The sequence below is a fragment of the Bremia lactucae genome, linkage group LG3 (assembly GCF_004359215.1).
Source record: "Bremia lactucae strain SF5 linkage group LG3, whole genome shotgun sequence".
NCBI lineage: Eukaryota > Oomycota > Peronosporomycetes > Peronosporales > Peronosporaceae > Bremia > Bremia lactucae.
Window position 1 is genome coordinate 2,999,128 of NC_090612.1, and position 8,222 is coordinate 3,007,349.

An 8,222-nucleotide genomic window follows, 5' to 3' on the forward strand; every position below is an offset into this window, starting at 1 on the left:
CTAATTAAGAGGACGGGCCTTCGAACGAGGTGTTCGACGCCGTCAAAGACGAAATTGCGGAGGCATCCTCAGTTGAGGTGCTCCGGCAAGTCTTTAAATCTGCCGAGGAGATAGTAAATCTCCCAGAGATGTCGTGGGATCTGTTCCTTGCCAAATTAAAGGAAGGAAATATCCACGTAATAGTCGCACCAGTTCCTGAAGAGAACTTGGTGGACTGTTGCTCGTTGTCCACAATGGACGAGAGCGTCCTAGAAACGAAAGAAAGAACAGTTCGCTGCTCAAAGCTGAAATGCCTTGAGAGACAGTCCGTTCTTTGAGGTTCTGTGGAAACATCGCGATGTGTTCCCAGAAGAAGTGCCGAGCCGCCTACCAGCAGATAGGGGCGTCGGGCACGAATCAGACCTCGAACTGGGCACTGGCCGTTGCCTAAAGAACAAGCCGATTAAATCGATGAGCTCTTCGACAAGCGAGCCAAGGCGGGACATGTACGGAGAGCAAATCGCCTCACTGCAGCCCAAACTTTTGTGTGCGTAAAGCCCAGGTCGATGGCGCGTGGTTCATGCTTAGAATAAGCTGAACACGGCGACCATACCGGCGCAAACGCCAATCCCCGCCGAAAGATGATTTGTTGAACTCTATGGGAAAGTCAACTATCTTTATCGCGTTGAATTTGAAGGATGGCTACTATCAGGTACTCATGAGAGAGTCCGATGTAGCCAAAACAGCTGTAAGTAACCCTAGCGGTATGCTTTGTGAGTGGATTGGGATCCCCCAAAGTTTAAAAAATGCACTAGCGACATTCAACTGAGTGGTGGCTCACGCGATGCGTCAGCACCGTGGCTTTGCGCCCCATTACTTTGACGACGTATTCGTGCATAGTAAGGCCGAGGACGGGCTGAGCGCAATAGAGTCGCACAAGCGTCATTTAGACGCTGTGTTGCAGGCTTTAAAGGACGCCCAATTGTACTTTAACTTGCAAAAGTGCGGCATAGGGGTCCCCGAGATATCTGTACTGGACTGCATCGTAGGTACACACTGTGTTCGAGCTGACTCAGACAAGGTTAAATCGGTAAATGAATGGTAAATCTCACGACATGTAAGGGATTTGCGCCAATTCCTAGGGATTGCTAATTGCTTGCATAAGTATAACAAATAATTCAGAGTGAGCTGAAACTTTATCTGACCTACTACACGGGGTGCCCGAGTCCAAAGTATCGGACCGGGATCCACGTTTTACGTCTGGTTTTTACCGACATGTGTTTGCGCTGCTAGGTAGCAAGCTCCACATGTCGACCGCAAATCATCCCCACACCGAGGGGCAGACAGATCGCGCCAATCGGGTTGTGATGGATGTCTTACGCACGACAGCGACTCCAAAAGAATGGACCAAACAATTGCCCTTTGTGAAGTTCGCTATAAATAACAGTGTCCACGCCAGTACGGGTGAGACACCGTTTTATATTAACGGGCTACTCCATCTTCGGACGCCAGTCTCGTTTGTGCGCAGCCTGAGTCTTAGTGGGGGAGGGGCCCTCACTATGCTCGGTGCGAAAGAGGAACATAGTTTCGTCAATATGACGATGACCCGCGAGGTTATCATCTCAACGACAGAGACTTTCCCTAGTGACCCTGCCAGGTTAGCACTGGTCAATAAAATATGTCCTATGACCGACCTCTCGGAAGTGTCATAGGCGAGGTCCGTACGTATTGACGTGCCCGGCTTGTTGACTGCTTATTAAAAGGAGCAGCTGAGGCCTCTTCGCTAGTCTTAAATGGACTAGCAGAAGTAGCGTAGTGAGAAGAAACAGGGGAGTACAGTACCGCTCATGATTTCTTTCACACACAAGCGAGCGAAATTAATTCGCTGCGACCGCTATTTTATCGCATCGGAATGCGGATGAATGCGGCGCATGAATTTCGCCTCGTATTGGTCGGGCGTTTTATTTTAACGCAACACGACCGGCATCGGGAAAATACGCCCAAGCTATTTTTTCTGAGCCTTCTAGATTTACAGACGCCATAATAATTATGATCCTTTAGAATAGCGCGCTCTAGGAGCGACGCTGTTGGCGTTTTTACACGAAGTTATTTAGATGGAAGGGGCATAAGTGATATGCCTCCGTCACATAGCCACGTTGGATACGACTGGCTTGTGACATTGACTTAGCACTTTCACGTCTCGTCGACGGAGCTTAAGGCTCAGAATCCTCTATGTCAGAACCATTAAGGATAATGGTCTGAGAAATAGACGTTGTGGTTTTACCCGACGGAGAAGCAGCTGCGCCTATATGAGCAGCGCTCGCATGTATGGTCTCTGCGCTAGCCAGCGCAGACGACGAGATACTAGACACGATTGGGCGGTGCGAAAGGAGGCACTATATATAATTTGATATAAACATGTTAAAGCTAGTAGATAAAAGATCGTTATGTAGGAACTTAATATATTAACACAGTTAACTTTTCCGTGTACTAAAGCCTTACTATTGACCTATAGTACCTCTGACTTCTTAGCCACTTAACAACCTTCTCTGCACGTCTTGAACGTAAATTACTTGGAAGCACCTCACCGTCTCTTCTCTGCATTTTGTGAGCGTATAGTATTTTGAGGCATTTCAATTTCATTGTTAGCAGAGCAAATTGGCTAGTACTGAAGCACTACAAGCGAAAGGCGCCTCGTTAAACCTGGTAGCACTTCGGGGTTTATTCAACGGCCGCGCACATTTCATCCACATGGACACGTTGAATGAAGTAGAAGGGAGCTCTCTGGCCCTTGAAGAAAGCTTCCACGCAACGCGTGAGAGGTTCACTTACTTGTGGTCTCGAATGGACAGCAGTCGACCGCGTTCGTTCGGCCGTACGCAGGCGCAATGTTGAACGCTTTACGAAAAGACTAACGTTATACGTCAATCGCCAAGGTCATACAATATGAACTCGACGCGGCCAGAGAAAAAGTAAGCTCGCTGAACCAGCAAGGATCAAAAAACGCAGAGGTGTAGAGAGAACATGGTGCTCAATAGTTATAACTTTTGATACTTTCATCTTAGCGAGGAGAAGCTTTCGCGTCGACCCAAAACCTTAAAAATCGAAACCTCAAAGTTCTAGGTTGTCGAAGGCGACTAGTTGCGAAGATGAATTGCGGTATCGGAATCGATCACAGCAGAAGGATGTGATCGTGCTTTTGCCGTCGACGCTATGCGCTATCCCGTCAACTAATGTCGAATTGAGATTTCCGGTTTGCAGCGGAGTTCAGGCAATCTGTGTTCGAATCACTAAAACACGGTTCAAAATATTAACTTTGACCAATCTGAAAACAGATAGTCAGACAGGAGTGGAAATCATAGATACTTTGAGAATACGTCCACTCGTTAACGAGTTGGAGCGTGTTCTTGCCGATGACAGAATTTGACATCACAATTCGGTGCATGCATCAACAATGCTTACACCGTTCTTCGTGAATGGTTCACGCCATCCACGCATACGCGCTTTTAAAGTGTATTTTGGTACAAGGAGGGCTCGCTCGAGCAAATACCGATATGGGTCGCTTTTTACACAATTATGTAACAGTCAATGCGAAGGATACCGATGTTGGTCCATATAATGTTTGAGAAGCCAAACTCAGTAATAGCAATAAGGCTATTGCTGACTTTAATAATAAAGATGCTGATATACTCAGAATCAGCAACAATAATACTAGCGAGAACAGTACTGCTTTCACTAAACAGGAGAATGATATCTCCACAATGCGAACCGAGCGCACTTAATACAAAATTAAACTGATTCGGCATATAAATGACTGCTGGCTCGAAAAGCAGCGGTGCGTTTCCTGCAGGAATTCATCGCTGACGCGGTGGGCCGACAAAAACGGAACTCTGAAAAATACAGGAGCAAATGTTGTTTTATTTAACTTGGTCCATCAAACCCTTCGCAACGAGCTGGCATTAGCTCGTCATGTGATTTCATCGTTGAAGTATGAAGTGAATTGTCTAGTTCGAGATTATTAATCTCAAACCCAGGCCATCGGTCTTTGGCGGATGCCTTGGACCGTACCGGTGTGATTCGGAACCGGAAGAAGCCTTGTATTGATAGTACGGGCGGAGACGTCCGATGTAAACGTAGGATATGAACGCATCCTGCGTTTATTGCTCAAATTTTCCCGCAGGCGCTTTTGCAAATCAGCAGGAGCGAATTTACGTTCAACTTTGCTGAAGAAGTCATCCACGTTTGTGAAAACTGTTTTTGGAGCACATACCACTAAGCAGCTTCTTGCTCCAATGTTCCACCTTATTCGGCAAGTATTCCTTGAGAAAGCACCTGAATCTTCCAGTTCGCTCCTCTGGCAAGGAAGTACTGCTCCACTTGCCTCTTGTAGAGGTGAAATGATTCGTTCAATCTACCTCAATACATCGGAAGTTTCACATCTTTTAGCTAATTTCTAAAAGCTGTTTCGACTTTTAAAACTGCTCTAACAGATAAGCTTATTTTTAATTGTTGCAACCATCGATTGCAGCAGCTGTGCATGCTGATCGGAAGTCATCAGGTTGGACATTATGGAACTAATACGTATATCAAATGATATTGACGATTAGTCCAATATTCGTGGTGGATCTAGGGTCTTGTTGCTTCTCTTGACAATTTTTGGTCCGGGTTACAAAGACTTTTTCGACTTGGCAGTCGGTTGGTGAGCAAGCACGACTTTGTAACCTGGTGGCCCAGAACAAGGGACTCGGATAGTTTTACTATGGTGCTTTTGCGATCTTGCGCGAGAGGCGCAGACTCAGTGCTCTGGAAGATGAGCAAGCCATTTGCTCGCGCAAGTAAACGAGCCTAGATGTGTTTGCGCAAGTCACAGCGTTGTGCCGTGTCCAGGTGTTTCGCGAAGCAGACAAGAATGCGGCTAGTGCGACGGCTCGATTCCAGCAGATCTGCGCGGCACTTGTCGGCTGCATCCGGATTTCTCTGGGAAAGATGCGCGAGCGAGTCGTAGATGTTGAATTTTGTAGCTTGCTTACGCGGGTGAAGGGTCATGACCGAATTACTGGCCTTCCGTTCACCGAATTAACTTATTACCGAAACGAGACAATTTATAGCCACTTAAGACTTCGATCTCGATAACGGTCGCAGTAATAATGGCCCGGTAGAATTTACAGCCAATGCCCTCAAAAATATTGGGACTTACGAATGGGCTCTCCTAATCACTGCCTTAAGCGGCGACGGCGGTGCTGCAGGGGCGGCGAGCACGGCGGTGACGGCAGGGACGGTGGAGACCGCGAGGACTAACAAGTGCTACCAAATGTGGAGACTTGTGCTTAACTTGGTATACTTAAAACTGAAATACATCTAGCCCTTAGTTCGCTAACCAGCTGTAAACGTAAACAAAGAGAGAGACACAGATAAGATTTCAATTGCATGTTAAATATTAGTTCAGAAAGTAGAGATACATAATTATATTAATATAGTTTTCATTTAACCCTCTTTAAGCTAGTTGCCTTAAAGAAAAAATCTTCCTCTGCACGTACTAATGCACGTGAAGTGACGCAAGGTGCCACTCGCAACTGAAGCCTATCCTTCTAGAAGCTTCATAGTGGAGCTTTCTTAGATATAAAGACATAGCTAGCCATATTCAAAGGGTCCCAAATTATCGGGTAGTTTTGGGAATGGCTATAATATTTTCAGACAGGTTTCGACATAGGCTTATCCAATGTCCTTTCTTGGAATAAATGCCGCGCTGGGAGTGCTATGAAATAAGCCTGCATATGCGTGTGCAATGCACCAAATGCCGTTAAATTTCTTGACAAAGGATTGTGAAGTCAATATTCCACCGACGTCATCAGCTTCGCGACTGCGCTAAAATTCGCATCGATGGTGGTGAATCAAATCCGAGGCAACTATCACTTTCGTTGGGCAAAAGAGATACTCGGTGGTGGCACATGCAGTAGACTACCACGTACTTGCTCGATGTAGCTTCTTTTGTCAAGCCGCCGGGTACGTACGGCACGACAGAGCACGTACCGAGAATAATAGGATCACCTAGCATGCATATGAGTAGGTCTAGCGGATGTCACCGTCTGACGTCATCGTCTGACGACTTATAAGGAAAAAATAAGGATTTTCTTGGCGAAAGAAATATTGGAGATCAGGTCAAAGGCTTGCGCCAACTTGCGCAACAACTATTTTCACGCAATCATAACGGCCTTTTTTCGTAAACTCATGAAAAAGCGTTTAAAATCAAGCGGTCCTACGAAGATGATCCAAACTCAATAATTCGCTTCTGTTTTTTACAATGAACGCATTGGACCCTTCGCTCGTCGTCTTTCTTGCAGATGATGGCATTCCAGCACGTCGTTTACACGTTCACCGCTTCAGTTTTATTGTTGACCATTTCATTGTGAAAGTCCTTTGCTGTATTTCCTTGGACGTCTTTCTTTCCGTTAACTTTCAAGTACGTAAGGAGCGAATGGGATCCTGCGAAACATGAAAGGGCACGAAACTCTCATCAGTCTTACGAGCCTACTACACCGAGCCTTATTGTCGAGTGCCTTTGTCCTTAGGCAACTCCCATGGAACTGCTTCAGGGAGTACATCCTGAATTTAATCAAAGCCTTGTATTAGGATTGTCTTAAGTGACTCCTAGGATTGAGTAATATAGATCTCATCCAAGCCTTCACAACGAGGACACTTTCGTCCATAGAGTCATCCTCATCGTCGGAACCGAACGTGCTGCAGCGAATGCTACCAGCACGTCTACTCGAATGAGCCCCCTCATTTGAAGGCTCATAGTCAGCCGCCTGACGATGATCAGGCGACAGTTCTATTCTCCCCGAGTCGACCATTTCGTCCGACTCGCATTCGTAGTCGACCTCTAAAGAGGGGTTGATGAGCTGCTGAGAACCCGTTCGTTCTCTGCAAAAGTTACCGATGACCGTATATCGGTTACATATTCGTCCTCTGTGACGAGTACGCAGATCTGCTTGATTCTACCACTTGCAGATCTCTCAAGAACCGCTTGGGTTCTAAAGTTGGTAATTGAGTTATTCTCAAAGTTAACTTCGGAGACGCATACAGATCAAGAGTATAAGCGCCTACTTTTGATCCGTCATTAACCAAGACATTCAATGTCTCGGTTTCTTCCTGGGAGATATCCACAAGCTGCCGAGAAATCAATCCCTCGGGAAGCTGAAGTCTAGTCACTGCAGCATTAACTATTTGAGAAGATTTCTCCTCAAGTAAGTAAGGACTTATTCCCTCAACGTCTTCCGAGTTTGAATGCGTTATCACAATTGGGTCCTCTACAATCGACTCTCTACTCGACCTGGGATCATCGTGTTGTCCCTTGGGGCAACCGGTATACTCCTCGAATGTCGCCCATCCTCGTTGGAGGGAAGTCGCGCTCAACATGTTTGAGCCTACGACCCTCAAGCGACTGGCGACGAATAATGTTATTCGACGTTCCACAGTCCACTCGGGCTCTAAGTGACAAATCATTTGTCACTTTTAATTTCAAGGTGATGAGGGATACCTCATCACCAGGTGCAGAGATACATAATGATTGTGTGTCTGGAGCAACTTTGGTCAAGAAATTTGCAAATTCTGTTGAAGTTGCTGGATCAGTAGGGCGTTGCGCCCCTACTGACCCCGACCGTTTTTTGGCGGTCCGCCTCGCTGTTGCGATTCCGCAACAGCGGACCCGCGACCGTTGCCCTTTTGGCATTCGGTCCATAATTACGTTCAGTACCTCTCGGAACTGGGCGTAGGGCACTACACTCATGAGCGTAATGTCCCAATTTTTGGCAGCGATGGCATTTCTGCGATCGCTTATTATTCGGAAAGCGAGGTTTCTCGCTTTCGACATAGGAAAGGTCCATGGGTTCTGGACCTCCTAATTCGTGTCGTCTTGGTGGACGATATGATGACGAACTTGCTTGAGCCTGTCTCAAGCTAAAGTCCTCCTGTTCCGCTACGGATATTGCTTCTTCAAGCGTATCCAGTTCCAAGCGGAACAGGTGGGTCTTTACGGGACCATCCGTAAGACCTTGCATGAACACCGTAATCAACGTGTGTTCATGGACTGGGTTATTGGTAATACAACTCGCTAAGAGTCGTATGTGCTGGGCATATGCGTGCACATCACGCTTGCCTTGCTTAAGTTTCAGAAGCTCTGAACGAGCTCTGAACTCAGCCCTTGGTGGCTCAAACGTCTGTTTGAGTCGGGTTTTAAAAACCTC